The following is a 16,475-nucleotide window of genomic DNA, read 5'->3' on the forward strand; positions in this document are numbered from 1 at the left end:
CATCTGAAGTTATATATTATTTTATAATGTACGGTAGGGACAGTCAAGCTCATATGTGGTATGAGACACGTATGAAAAAATCATCTGAACTGAAATCCAGATTTATTCATTTCTATCTTTTTCAATGAACATGTAATGTAAAGGTGTTCATACACGAGTAGGGATGTACAATGGGAATCACATGCAAGTCTGATAAGCATAGAAGAAGATGACTAGTTAGTGATCACTAACAATCTAGAGTAATTGAATGTCTTGACACGTCGTGAAGATACCTATTTTCTTATGGTCACAATCAAATGACCAACTTGAATCAGATAAATGATCACCTAAGTGTGGAAAATTATAACGACCGACCACAAAATCAATAACTAATAGTGGAGTTCCACACCGGTGAAATATTGGAGTACGAAGTCCTGATTTTGAGTTATTCAGTCATAGAACCCCAACTCTATAATTCCATTACTTCATCATTGTGTATTATGTATCTATTATATTATTTTGAATTATAATATGATGAACATGTTTACTATTTCAAGTTTATCAATTTGAATTGTATAAAAAAATGTTATAGTATGAGTATTGTTGATGGATGTAATGTGAATTTCAACTATTAGTTGCTCATCTCTGGCTATATATACCAGTTAATCGTAGATTATTCTGTAAAACTCTGCATATATATAAATAATTTAATAGATTTACTTGTTCATGCTAAGAGATGTTATTAGTCGGAATTATTTGTTTACCTACTAAGTAACTTTTGTGTTACTCACCCTTTCCTTCTCAATTTTTTTTTTTTTTTTAAATTTTAAATCTTACATTTGACGAAGCAGGTATAGAGCAAACTAGTAAAGATCATCTAATAGGTCAAATAGACGATCAGAATCCATTACCTAGTAAGCATTGGAACTATACTTACTAGTTGCATCAGTTTATCCAAGTTATATCATAAGTTTTAGTTGAGCATTAGGATTCTATTAAGGAAAAGAGATTCTGTAAAATCTTATATATTATTTATTTCTTCCGCACTCTGATCTACCTTATCTTAGTATATATATAGACTTCCATTGTTTTTTTATTTATGTAAATATAAAGGGTATTATTTATATCATTTATCAAGTGAAACATATACTTAAGTGTCTTGAAATGCTAACATAAATAGAAGAAACCATGCAAAAATTTTAATGCACCACTTAATACCTCGAGATCTAACATGGGATCTTGTGTAAGTATTTCGTGGACGCCAAAAGACATGTCTAAATCAATACAACAAAATTAAAATTAAAATTTTATATGGGTATAATTGTAAACAACATTGGAGTTGTTTCAATGTGTTATAATGCTTTGTTGTGTGAATGCAAGTACTTGAGGTTGACAACTATCTAATTTCCTTGTCGTTTTGCTTTGTAAGTTGTACTTTTCCTTTTTCCAACCCTTCATTCTCATTATTTAATGGGTCGCACTAAAACCCGCCTACCTAACATCTTACGAAGATTTCATTAACAATGGGTCCCACTACAACCCGCCTAGGTTGTACGTGTCATCTTTCCATCCTTTCCTCCTCGTTATTTATGGAGTCACTACAAGTCACCTACCTAATTTCTTAAGAGGATTCATTAACATCCCTCACCCTAAAACAACCCTTAGTTAAACTTAAAATCGGACTATGTTAGCAAGGAAAGTATTTCACTTTTCATAAATAAATTAAAAAAAATAGATGATTTTTTTTTCCTATTTTGAGAGCTGCTATTGGCACTCCTACAATTTACTTATAACATCCCAACTACAAATAAAGAAAATAAGTGAAATGATTGAGAATAAGTAAAAATAGGGGTGACATTAGAAACTCTCGCTCAAATTTTTTTTTTTTTGGTGCTAAATTTCTTATTTTTGGATTTAAGGTTTTGTATGAGTCTAATCATAATTGTAAACAAGTACTAGATGGTTTGAACAAGTGTTATAATGTTTTCTAATAATTTGGGTCAAACCTTTATAATGTTTGAATGGTGTGCTTTAATCTTTAATTAGGGTTTGATAAATATTGAAGAAGTTGGGGTGTAATAAATAAAAATTGAGGTGCCAATAGTAGTTCTCTTTGATTTTGAAATTTATAAATGTGAGGTGTTGTTCACAACTACCTGTAAGAGTATTAATATGTTACTCATAATTACCAAGTGTTTGCGCTTACTAGTTCAAGTTTTATCCCATCTTGACCTTAAACCACATGTTATAAAACATGGTTTAGCAAATTGCTTTTTAAATCCAACGGTTAGTATAGCCTGTAGATTCATTGGTAGATCATTTCTAAGATAATTATCTCCAAAATCTTTGTTATTTTAAAAAATACTCCAAAAAAATAATTTTATTTTGTCTTATAGTGATGTAAAGATAATTATCTCCATGCTAGGAATCCCTAAAAAGTAATTTATTTATAATATCTCAATTAATGAAATTCTTTAGGGTATCTAGTATATATAAAAGCGTGACCTCAAGATTTACCTCATTTCACACTTTTCTGATATGGAGATGGAGATGGAGATGTGCACTGAACCATAGATGTTTTTCCCTTGTATCTCGATGAAAAGAATTTATGGTTCCAACACATTTTCACGTCAGAAAAGAGAAAAATGAGGTCATTCTTGAGCTCACTTCAACATTATTCTATAGAAAAAAGCCCTTGCAATTCAAAAAAATTTGATTTTGTTTTGCTACTTGTTTACTTACAAGTGTCCAATTAAGATAATTTTACTTGCAAACCTTCTTTTTTTTACTTGTTCACTTGTACTTCTAAAATGATGGAATGTCCTTCTACATTTTCATAAGTATTCATAATGCATCCTTATTTTTTATCAATCCGATTATATACCCCTTGACCATGGTCATCTCTTGTAGAATAATAAAAAACAACCATCATCACCATCACCATCACCATCACCATTATCATCATAACCATCACCATCACTATAATCAACATAATCATCATCATACCCCTCTAAATTTTCATAAGTCAAAGTTAAAAATAATAGATTGAAGATATGGTTAAACAGATTAACATTGAGCTTGAAAATAACTGTTTTTTTTTTTTTTTTTTTTTTGGGTTACAAATTGGAGGTGAGGGCAATTTACATCATTTTTTACTAGTCTTCAAGAAAAGACCAAGATCGAAGGGGCTATGCACTACGTCATATTGCGTTAAATACCACGATAAAAATGATAGTTCATATCAGTCATTTTAAGGCGACGGACTATATCAGTCGCTACAATGAAAATGACTGATTCCTTAACTCATGAACTGGAACATTAGTTTCGTTGAGGGTAAAATTATCGCAGTAAAATCAATCCTTATTATCTTTGTCTCAAAGAAACTAAACTGCTCATCAAAGCAACATAGTTCAATAATCGTTTGAAAGAAGAAGAGTGGAGATTTAGAAATCTAGGATTTTATTTTTGAGATTCTTCGAAATTCATCCCTCAAAGATCAAATTAAGAAAAATTCTCTCATCAATTCAAGTTTGCTACTTCTCATCTCGCAATTTACCAAATTCTGAGTTCTATGGCATAATTTGCCATTCAAGATAGTTGGAGATGATTTCAGAAATTTCTTTGATACTTGAATCCACATTAACTTCTGGTTTCAAAAACAACTTGTTAATCATGTATTTATGTGCTCTAGAATTTCCTTCGATTTTGCTTTGTTAATTCATCGCTCCGATTTAAGAGAACGGTGTTTTCTAATTTAATTTTGGAGGAATTTCGATATTGGAGAGAGATTTCTTTAAAATTGATATATGGATTTTGTTTCCTGAATTAGGATTTCTTAACTTATCGTGTTTGAGTAAGATTTTTTCCAACAACTTTGTTAGATTTTTCAGTCAAAACCCAAATTTTAGGGGTTTGGTTTATCAAATGAATGTGACATTCACCCCAAATAATGATCACTATGGCTCCTTTGGTTATATCATTATTTGGGATGAATGTCATTGTCATTTGATCTCTAGATTCCTACATTTTCTCATCGAAATTATCTCAAGGATCAAAGGTTGAAATGATTTTTCAAACTATGGGCACAAGTCACAAATATAAAGTCTACTTAAAGGATGAATGAGTGCCCCCATCACCTTACGCTTACTTGATAATTAGTTATTCTAGTAACTCCTCCAAATTCTACAGAGACTATGAAATAAATATGAGAAAAAAAAAATAGTTTCAAGAATGTTGTTAAAAAAATCTCTTTCACCCCAAATATTAAATTTTAATATTAAACAATGTTGTTGTACTATCTTGTTAGTATGATTTATTGATTTGCCTTTGGCATTAATTGTTGTGGTAGATGCTGGTGTTGAAATTTATTAATGAGCATATTTCATAAGTATAAGTGGTCGGAAAAAGGGGGTTAATTTGTTGTTTCAATGAACACGAAAAAATTGATGTCATACCCCTAAAAGACCTTGTTAAACATTCATTTGCCCAACCAACCAGTGAAGAACTTTTAAACTATATCTTGGTGGATTATAAAATAAAAAATAAAAAATAAAAAAACAATTAGGGGAGTGATATATATATATATTATATATATATATATATATATATATATATATATAGGTACCTAAAGAATTATGATCCATAATTTCTACAAATTAAACTCACAAATTAAAATAGTACTAGAGCATATGAAGTAATGTAATACAATGCATGGCATACATTGAGTCATCATTACTTAGTATATTCCATCACTAATTACTGTATCATTGTTATAAAATTCTATAACTCAAAAGTTGACTAGAATTAATCAAATAAATACATATTAAATTAACATAATCTTTTAAAATAGTTTTTAATTTTATGTTGTTTTATTTCGATTTTCTTGTGATGCTATTAATATTAGTTTGACACTTTTTTTCTTTGGTTCAATTTCTTGATTAACTCAAAGATATTGAAACAAGCACAGAATAAATAAAAAAAACGAAAAAAAAAAAAAAAAAAAACAGAGGTGAAATTTCAAGTTCCTAGAATTTATTTTTTTTCAAGGTGAAATTTATGATTATGTTTTGAAATGGATATAAAGTTCACTATTGGATTAGCCACCTTTCTTATCTGTCTAATTTGTTAATGCTTTTAAATTTATTGGTGACCATGTTACATATCCTTTTCTTTGTGTCATTGGAGTTTTGTATTGTAATATTTGTTATTTCGGATCTTTTCATAACCTGTGGCAAAACATTGCATAATGATAAGGCTAATTAGCTGATCTCAAATCATTGGGATAAGCCTTCTGATGGTGATAGTGATAAATCTATTTATCTTTGTTAAGTTATTTGATTGCTCTGTGATATTCTTAATTTATGTAAAATATTGCCTCACAATATATGTACATGTATATTGCACTATGCATGTAAATGTATTACAAATCTATAGAAATTGAGAATTTTCATAATTTTTGGATTACGACAAAATTGGGCAATTGACTCTATCTGTGCTTGTGACTTTACACTTCTCAAGTCTTGAGTAAATAGAATATATTTTACTCCTTAACTGAAAAAATTAAAATTTTAATGTTAGTTTTTAGTTTGTTTAGCATTGGAGTCAAACACTCACAACGGTTTATATTTCTTATCACTTGGTTCAAGCTCATTTCAAGTGAATATTCTTCTTTGATTTGCTTACAAAAACTAAAACTCTTTGTTTTGTTTTTGTGAAACCTATATAAGATGAATTATAACTCCATATGAACTTTTGACATTGTAGAATATGTCATTGACTAAAGTATATGTTCTTTTTCTAGGGAATACTTCACAAAGCAGTAAAGGAGAGCATCATAGCACACCGAACAAAAGTCGAAGTTCGATTTTTCAGGATGAGAATATACAACCATGCTATCTCAGTTTGTCTCTGTATTATGTTGGTCAAGATGTTTATTCTAATCCATCAGATACTCGGACCTCTAGATCACCAACTATTGTGAGTACGAATCATATCTTCCGTTGATATGAACTATTTTTTCTTCCATTTTTCATTATGTTTGCTCATGAAAGACTGAAACTCATTACGAAGGAAACCAAGGGATTTAATCTCAGGCACTCTCGAATGGAGGGATTTGATGTTAAATTCAAAGAACCATCTACTTTTTACAAGACTTCAAACCTGTTTCGAATCTATTTCTACTATAAGTAAAAAACCAACCACAAATTATATGGAAACACTACATATTTACTGCTCACATGGTATTTTTCGCGAAGGCTGGCATAGCATAGGCATACATAAACAAAATTACCATACCAACAACAACTTGCAACTTATGTATATAAATTGCTAAACTGGTGAGGGGCAACAATAGTAATTAATTTAATGGTTGAATTTTTGTTGTATTTTTCATGACCGATCAAAACTGTTAATCAGACAGCCATAATCATACAGTCACTATAATTATTGGGTATAGTACGTATAAGGGGGTGGGATGGTGTTGGTAGCCCACTCATTGTGCTTATATTTTGATTGGTCATTTGTTTATGTATATATGATTAGACTTTGAAGCTTTTCCACGTAATAATTAGATTTTGACAATAGAGAAAATATTACAAAATTGCTTCTCTATTTATTTAGAAGAGCTAACTTAAGCTTTAAAGGATAACATTGGCTTCAGATTTTGCCATAGTTAGAACATGGACTTTCTAACAACCGCTTACAAACAAGAACGCTATTGGTTAAAATGCCAATGATACTATCATATTTTGTATTCAATGCTTCGAGTTAGCTCTTGCCATAGTTAGAGCTCCCTCATAACTATGATTTCTACTAATGAATCCGCTCTCTTGTTTTATGTTGTTGGTGTGGAAGTTTTTGTTTTCAATTTTTCTTAATTGATTTTCAATTACAGTATGAATTTTCTATGTTATTTATATTATGTATTTGTTTGTCAACTTATTATTGAATTCTCATTTTTCATGTAAGGTCAATAATCACCTACTTCTCACCATCTAGAAGTTCAAAGAAATAATTCGAACTGCCTATTGTCCCAGAAATCCCTTGTTTTTTTTTATTTTCTGAGTATTGGTAAACTAAAGCTACTTTGATAATAGAACATTTGTTAAGACAAGTCATTCACTTATAATTGATTCTTTTATTTATTTGAATGTGTTTTGATCACTTCCTTTGACTTCAGTTCTTCTCCGAATCACATTCAAATCAAGTCATTCTCCTAGTTTTAATTGTCACTTATAATTTAGAAACCTTGTCTTTACTGACAAAATATATGGCTCTAGGTAGTTGAATGGGAAAGACATGATACAATGAAGTTTCATGGTGGAAAGTAGAGTACATTTGATCAGGTATGATCAAACTAGCACCCTAAAATTACATGTAGTCCATGTTGACAATGAATTTTCATGGTGGAAAGCAATTCCTTTCACTATGACCATTGGACTGACTTGAATAGTATCACCAATATTTTTATTATTACTCTACTCCCAACCTCTAACTGTTGAGAATTAAAGAGAAGATTGAAGAGAATATTTTTGGATGGAAGAGGTTTTTTATTATTGAACTCAACTTGATCCTTTTTGGTTGATACAAAATGGTGGGAGAACATCCCTATTTATAGGACTCTATGGACAATTCTAAATACACTATTAAATGACTTGATTATTCTAGACACTTCCTATATACCAATTAATAAATGAGTGTTTCTAGAAAAATACAAGAGTATTTCTAGAGACTCTAGTAAATAAAAGAAAATTCTAGAAACTCTAACAATTACAAGAAAATTCTAGAAACTCTAGCAATTACAAGAAAATTCTAGAAACTCTAGAGACAAACTATAATAAATCAAGTTTATTATTTCAACACCCCCCCTTAAACTTGATTTGTGACTCCAAGAATACCTTGTAACTTGGTAAAAGCTTCTCTCTTGAGTGGCTTGGTAAATATGTCTGCTACTTGATCTTGAGATTTCATGAATTCCAACCTTACTTCCTTTCTTCCAATGCATTCTCGTATATAATGATAATGAGTATCAATGTGCTTGCTTCTTTCATGAAAGACTGGATTCTTTGCTAGTGCGAGTGCTGACTTGTTGTCAACACGAATCTCGACAGGCTTTTCTTGTGGTAAATTCAATTCTTTGAACAAGTTTCTTAGCCAGATAGCATGACAAATACATGATGTTGCAGCAACATATTCGGCTTCACAAGTTGATAGTGTGACGATTGGTTGCTTCTTTGACATCCAAGTGAAAGCAGTGTTTCCCATAAAGAACACAAATCCGGTGGTGTTCTTTCTATCATCTAAGTCTCCACCCCAATCGCTATCACTATATCCAATTATCTTATAATTGTTAGAAGATGAATAAAACAAGCCATAGTTGGTTGTACCTTTGATGTACCGAAATATTCTCTTTGCAGTCTTGAAATGGGTTGTTGTTGGAGCTTCCAAGTAGCGACTAACGATTCCAACGGCATAGAGAATATCCGGCCTAGTACAAGTTAGGTAGCGCAAACTTCCAATAAGGCTTTTATAGAGAGTTGGGTCCACCTTTTCTCCTTCATCATGCTTTGACAACTTGATTCCACATTCCATCGGCGTGCCAATTGGATTAGAGTTATTCATCTTGAACTTCTTAAGCACTTCTTTAGCATAGCCTTCTTGAGTAATGAAGATGCCTTTTTTCCTTTTGCTTTACTTCAATGCCGAGGTAGTAAGACATGAGCCCAAGGTCTGTCATCTCAAACTCTTTCGCCATTTCTTTCTTGAACTCCTCAAACATACTCGGGTTGCTACCTGTGAAGATCAAGTCATCTACATACAAGCATACAATCAAAATATCTCCATTTTTAACTTTGATATAGAGTGCATGCTCATATGGACACTTGGTGAAATTCTTATTTTGAAAGTACTTGTCAATTCGAGTATTCCAAGCTCTCGGTGCTTGCTTTAGGCCATATAAAGCCTTCTTCAACCTCAAAAATTTATCTTCATGTCCTTTTACTTCATAGCCCAATGGTTGCTCGATGTAGACTTCTTCTTCAAGGAAACCATTTAAGAAGGCGGACTTTACATCCATTTGGTAGATTTTCCATCTATTTTGGGCTGCCAAAGAAATTATTAATCTAACGGTTTCAAAACGAGCAACAGGAGAAAATACCTCATCATAGTCAATGCCTTATCTTTGACTATAGCCTTTAGCCACCAATCTTGCTTTGTATCTCTCCACGTCTCCTTTAACATTCTTCTTCGTCTTGTACACCCATTTTGCTCCGATCGCTTTGTGTCCTTGTGGAAGTGTAGCTAGCTCCCATGTGTTGTTCTTTGTGATTGAATTGATTTCTTCATCCATAGCGTCTCTCCATTTCTTGTTTTCTACCGCTTCTTGGTAGCTTAGAGGTTCACAATCACCAAAGAGACATAAAGAGTGATATCATTTTGATTTGCGGTTACCTCATAAAGTTCTTGTAAGCTTCTTAAGCGTGGCGTCTTCTCATTAGAACTTTCATTTGATGACGAATCTTCATGCAGGTTTCCGGTTGGTGAGATCGGTGGAGTAGTAGGCTCTCGAAGTTCTTGTCTTGTCTCTTCCATCCTTGGTTGCTCCATTTCTTCTTATTCTTCAAAGTAAGGAAGAAAATCATACTCGTCTTCTTGTGTGTTCCAATCCCAAGAATCTTCTTCATTGAACTCTACATCACGACTAATGAGAATTTTGCCGGTAATTGGGTTATACAACTTGTAACCTTTGGATCTTGAGTCATAGCCAATGAATATGTACTTCTCACTTTTGTCGTCGAGCTTGGTTCTTTTTTCATCAGGCACATGAACATAAGCAACACTTCCAAAGACTTTGAGGTGAGAAATTCCGGGCTTTATTCCACTCCATGCTTCTTGTGGTGTCTTCTCATACACACTTCTTGTTGGAGAGCGATTTGCCAAGTAAACTGCACAAGCCACCGCTTCGGCCCAAAACTCCTTGGGCATTCTTTTGCTTTTGAGCATGCTACGAGCCATGTTGAGTATGGTTCGATTCTTCCTCTCTGCCACTCCATTTTGTTGGGGGATCTCGGCACCGTTAAGGGACGACGAATTCCATGATCTTCGCAGTACTTTTGGAACTCGTTTGATGTGAATTCTCCTCCTCGGTCAGATCTCATGGCCTTAATAGCAAGACCGCTTTCTTTCTCAACAAGGGCTTTGAACTTCTTGAAATTCTTGAACACCTCCGACTTCTCCTTTAGGAAATAAGCCCACGTTTTCCTTGAAAAATCATCAATGAAAAGGAGAAAGTATTTGCTCTTACCAAAAGAGTTTGGTTTAATTGGTCCACAAACATCGGTGTGTACGAGCTCGAGCGGCTTTGTAGCTCTTGATGATGACTCCTTCGAAAAGCTTCTCCGGGATTGCTTCCCAAGCAAACATCCTTCGCAAAGCTGATCGGGTTGGTTGATGCATGGTAGACCTCTCACCATCTCCTTCTTTTCCAAAAGTTCGAGCCCGCCAAAATTGAGGTGTCCAAAACGTAAATGCCATAGCCATGATGAGTCATTATAGCAAGCTTTTAGACACATTGGAACATCGTATTGAATGTTCAAGAGGAACATTCTATTTTTTGACATGGGCACCTTGGCAATCAAATTACTTTTACTGTCTCTTAAGAAAAGGTTATTTTCTTTTAAGTGAATATCATACCCTTTCTCTAGCAATTGACCCAAACTCAAAATATTATTCTTCATGTTGGGCACAAAATAGACATTTGAGATGAATTGATGGCCTCCATTTTTAAGTGTATGAGAATTTTACCTTTGCCTTCCACGGGTATTTTTGATTCATCTCCAAAGGAGACATTCCCTCTTACCGCTTCATTGAGCTCCCGAACATTTTTCTTTGTCCACACATGTAATTGCTAGCGCCGGTGTCAAGATACTATCTATTTTCTTGGCCTTCATCTTTGTCTTTGCAAGCTAGCAGCAATGTACCTTCTTCTCTACCTTTATCTTCAATGAAATTGACCTTTTCTTCGACCTTGCTTGGCGATCTACACTCGGAGGCATAGTGACCGAACTTATTGCAATTATAACATTTGATGTGAGATTTGTCGTTCCTTGACCATGAGTTGCTTCTTCCGTGCCCTCTTGTTACTTGTGGATTTCGACTTCTTTCTTCGTTGTTGAAGTTATTAGAGTTGTTGGAATTGTTGAAGTTGTTGTTGAAGCCGCCCCTTCCTTCTCTTCCTCGTCCATGTTCACGTCCTCTTCCTCTTTGATTTCTATTATTTCCAAAATTTTCTTCCTTCAAGTTGAGTTGTAGTAGTTGCTCTATAGTCTCTTTTTGCTTCTTTTTCCTCTTTTGCTTTTCCTCATAGGCTTGTAAAGAACCCATGAGTTGCTCAACGGTCATGGTTTCTAAATTTTTATTTTCTTCAATGTTCGTAGCAATGAACTCAAAATTTGGATTCAGAGTACGAAGAATTTTCTCCATAACTTTCACTTCACTAATATCTTCACCATTTCTTCTTAATTGATTAACAATGGCCAATACTCTAGCAAAATAATCAGAAATTAATTCAGATTCCTCCATGAATAAAAGTTCAAACTCACCTCTAAGAGTTTGAAGACGAATCTTTTTAACTTGCTCGACTCCTTTGTTGCAAGTTTGAAGCTTCTCCCACGCTTCTTTGACCGTAGTTGCATTTGAGATCTTCTCGAATGCATCTTCATCTACTGCTTGATAGATGAGATAGAGAGCTTTCTTGTCTCTCTTTCTTAAATCCCTCAAGGCTTCCCGCTGGGTTTGGGAAAGAGCAACATCGTCTTGCTCCTTATGGCCTTTCTCGACAACTTCCCACATATCTTGAGCTCCTAGTAGCGCCTTCATCTTGATACTCCAATTGTTATAGTTGCTCTTGGTGAGCATTGGAACTTTGAAGGGGACCATTCCTCCACTTGCCATTTTTCTTCACGAACCTGGCTGCTCTGATACCACTTTGTTGAGAATTAAATAGAAATTGAAGAGAATATTTTTGGATGGAAGAGGTTTTTTATTATTGAACTCAACTTGATCCTTTTTGGTTGATACAAAATGGTGGGAGAACATCCTATTTATAGGACTCTATGGACAATTCTAGATACACTATTAAATGACTTAGATTATTCTAGATACTTCCTATATACCAATTAATAAATGAGTGTTTCTAGAAAATACAAGAGTATTTCTAAAGACTCTAGTAAATAAAAGAAAATTCTAGAAACTCTAGCAATTACAAGAAAATTCTAGAAACTCTAGCAATTACAAGAAAATTCTAGAAACTCTAGAGACAAACTATAATAAATCAAGTTTATTATTTCAACACTAACTAGCTACAACCAAACATTTTCTTTCAATATCATTATTTATTATTTTAGGGAGTTTTTTTTTTTTTTGTGGTCAAGCTAAACACCTCAAAATTCCAATACAATCTACACAACGGAGATCCTATAATTGGGCATCAGAGTATAATAGTATCTACCAAGGAAATTTCGATGCATCAAATGAGGAAATCAAAGTAACGCAATACTTTTGCTTATATAAACCTCTCCAACTTTCTTTAGGCTTTGATATTATCACACCATAAAAAAATGAATAAACCCCACAAGTGATTTTGTTATAAAAACACACGGTAAGTCACTTGTTGATTTTATTCATATTTTTATAGTGTGGAAGTATCATCACTATTATTTTATTTTTATTATTTTTTATTTTTTTGAGTATTTCCTCATCTCTTCTATTACTAACGCACCCATATCTCTTTCCTCGAATTTTGGTGAACATGATCATTTTATTTTTGAGAATCTCATTGTTAGTTATGAACTGTTGCCAAATTACTACTCTACCATCTCTAACTCCTGATCCCCTAGAGTCACATATCGAAGGGGATTAGCCGACCTTAGATTTTTTTAATTTAACTTTTCCATTTTAGTATCGCGTGTGGTTTTATGTAACAAATGTATCTCTTAGTTAATTTAGTATTTTTCGTATATGATGTATCTATCAGTTACTTGTAACTGAGAACTGCATTGCTATCATCCTCAATAACGTGACAAACAAAAGCAATTTTGATCTATTTTTCACTGCTATCCCTTTGTTTGTGCTTAGCTTGGAAATTTCATATCAAATTGCATGGGGTAAGTGATGCTCAGCTTGTTCTTTCATCATCAATATTAGCTACTTAGAGCTACAATGTCTGTATGGCTATATTGTTACTTGGTCAATTAATTCAGACTTTGAGAATTGGCCAGCATTTTTGCAAGTCAAATAACTTGGACCACTTCAAGTATTCCTGGAGTGTTTTCAAATATGTTCTCGTTACCTATGGACAGGTACTTCACCTGTTTGTTTTTCAAATATGTATATGAATGTTGGTTTAATTACAAATGTAAATGTTTTGTGTGCATTAGTGGTTTGGATCTATTTTTTATCTAGTCGTTTGTTTGACTTCTGCATGATGCATTCTAATTTTTTAGATGGCATTTCTTTGTTGTACTCAACATGCTCGATGAATTAGATATTTCGAAACATGAATCCACATCAAATAAATATTTGAATACAAAATTTAATCCGAATTTAAATTTGATATCTAAAATATTCAAATAAATTTGTATTATTCGAATACAAGTTTGAATTGCCAATTCAATTTGAATAATTTATTATCCAGCAACAGACCTTTTTATATTAAAGAGAAGCCATTTGTAGTAGGGTCTCAATGCTTTAATGGTTTTGCATTCTGTTACAAATTTTGATTCATTCTCGCAAGGATAAAAGCAATAAACAATTGTTTCCCCTAGAAAAGGAAATTACATGACATAAGATAACCCAAGTCTTCGTAAGCCAACTACTTAGTGCACTAGACTCACAAAGTGCAGGTGAACTTTATTTCTCTTATTTGTTTATTGACTACTTTTCCATCGTTCCACCAATTGATTGATGTATGTACTAACTTTGTGCTTTTGGAATTTGCTTGCCTGTTTTCTATTTGTTATTTTCATTGCTTTCTATTTCTCTATGCACCAAACTACCATTGTGTCTATATTAATTTATCTATATCTCAAATTGTCTAGCATGTTCACAAGAATGTATGCTTGCTTATTTTGCACCAAGAATGTGAAACTCACTGAATCTATGCTTGTATGAATAGTGTATCGACCATTAGTAAGTAAAAAAGATAAGTTCCTGATTTTCTAACATTTGTAGTGTGTTTATGCAGTCAACATTTCTTTAGTGTGTTTATGTACCTACTTATACAATGTCACCTTGCTTGATTTTTTTATAATCTCTCTCTCTCTCTCTCTCAATTTGTTATAAATTGTTCTTTGTCTTCTTTGCATAGTGGCGGTGGTAATTATGGATCATATGGTGGCCACTCTGCTGGTCATTCTAGTAGTAAGATTTTCCTTTTTATTTTTGCAAATTTTGTCATCAGTGTTTTCTTTTGGGTTTGATCTACCTCTTTGTCGTTTCCATATTAGTTTACTCTCAAAATTGTCAAAGTTGTTAGAAAGCCCCTTTGTCCTTAGTTCACCATCATTGATGAATGTGAAAACGATAACCTTACGTGCCCATTAGACCGAGATTAAAATGACCATATTTACCTTATTGCAGTTAGTGGTCACTATTTTTTCCATCATATTCTTGACAATACTATCAAGGCACATGTCAAAAGGAAAGAACATGCATTTATCACCATTGAGCGATGTTGTTCATGGAATAATGTTATTTATGAAATCCACAACCATAAATGACATGCAAATCTATAGGGGTAAAAGTCCTACCACACCAGTGTTTGATATTATTAGAAGAGATCCCATACTATCGGTTAGCTAACTTATTATAAGTTTTTGAAAATTTCTACAAATGGAAGTTGCTTTGATTGCTTTTTACATCATTAGCAGATTTCAATACCTGTTAACATGACTACAGTAATTTCCTTGTCATATATCTCTGGTGATCATAGAAGTATCGAAAAGATTGTATTTGTATTAGTTTTTTTAGCCAAATTAAGTCTTAAAAATTTAAGTAGTTCTTTCATTATTACCAAGAATGCACCATGAATATTGTGTTATGCAAGGAGTTTTTGTGGCACGGCACAATAGATATAATGTCTAAATGAAGAAGAATGTTTTGTTTGTGTGATAGCATTAATTTTTTTGTTTGGTGACATTGAAGCTATTGAGAAGAGCATGTTTGGTGGCTTTAGCCATTTATTTGAAGCAGCGGAGGAGATGAAAAATAGATTCTTCTAGGCGAGGTATACTAATTGAAGGCCAACTTGAAAAGGATGCTCCTTGTAAACAAAGAGATGATGATTCAACTTATTCCGATTTTGCTGAAAAACAACATTACTATTGTAATGCTTTTGGAGTTTATTAATCTCAATTTTATATAGTGGTTATAGTGATTGTCTTGAAAGTTTTCCTCCTAACAATCCCTTCTAGATCTAGAAAACTTGATAACCGGTCAATAAGTCTAAGCACATCTAAACTATTTTAAGAGTTTGGTGTATTTGATTTGTATTTTACAATCCAATTCTCTCTCATAATCTGTTTGCCTAAAATTCACCATTTTTTGTGATTTGTTTTTTTATGGGAAAGTTGGACTAGAACCCACAACCCCAAAGTTGTTTTGTAATTTCTCAAACAAACTGAATTATGGGTATAAGCCCCTTTTTGGTGATTTTGAAATTTGTGATTAACAAACGATTGATGATCTTTGACACAAAAATTTGTGCTGCCTTAATTTGCAGTTGTCACCTATTAAAATGATTTTTTTTAAAACTTATAAATCCAGAAAAATGACAACCATAGACCGTCGTTTTTGGCAAGTAGTTGTTAAAAAACGACTGTTAATGACAGTCATTTTTTCGACTGTCAAACACAGTTGTTTTCCCCCGACATTTTTGATCAGTCGCAAATAAAAAACTACTCCTTTTAAAACGACAGTTGCTACAACAATTAGAGCAGTATTTTTCTTCCAAAAATGACTATCATGGGTCATCGTTTTTTTGCATTTAATGACGTAGTGATGATTTGTAGCCTCTAGGTTCACTAGATGGATCATATTTTAAAATGAATATCGAAAAATTGTATAAATAATCATGATTTATACATGATTAGTATTAAATTCTAAAAATCAAAATGTAAAACACACTAAATATGGGGAAAATTAATGATCACAAAGGGACTTCTTTCTAAATAGTCCTTAAGTTTTCCATTGTAGCTTATCAAGACATTTAGTAAATTTTTCTTTTCTAATTAAATGATCCCTAGACCTCATCTCACCTGTATAAGGTATTTGAAATACCCAAACTATCATTTTTCTCATCTTCTTCACATAGTTAGGTTTTTCAGTGACGATTGCTATTATTTTCGACAATTGTGATCATTTTAAACTATCTGTGATCATAAATAAACAATGATATTCTCTTAATTTTGATCATCCAGATATATTTTTATTTATTTCTTTCT

This window comes from Akebia trifoliata, chromosome 6 (genome assembly GCF_017979445.1).
Source record: "Akebia trifoliata isolate Shusen 1 chromosome 6, ASM1797944v1, whole genome shotgun sequence".
Taxonomy (NCBI): Eukaryota; Viridiplantae; Streptophyta; class Magnoliopsida; order Ranunculales; family Lardizabalaceae; genus Akebia; species Akebia trifoliata.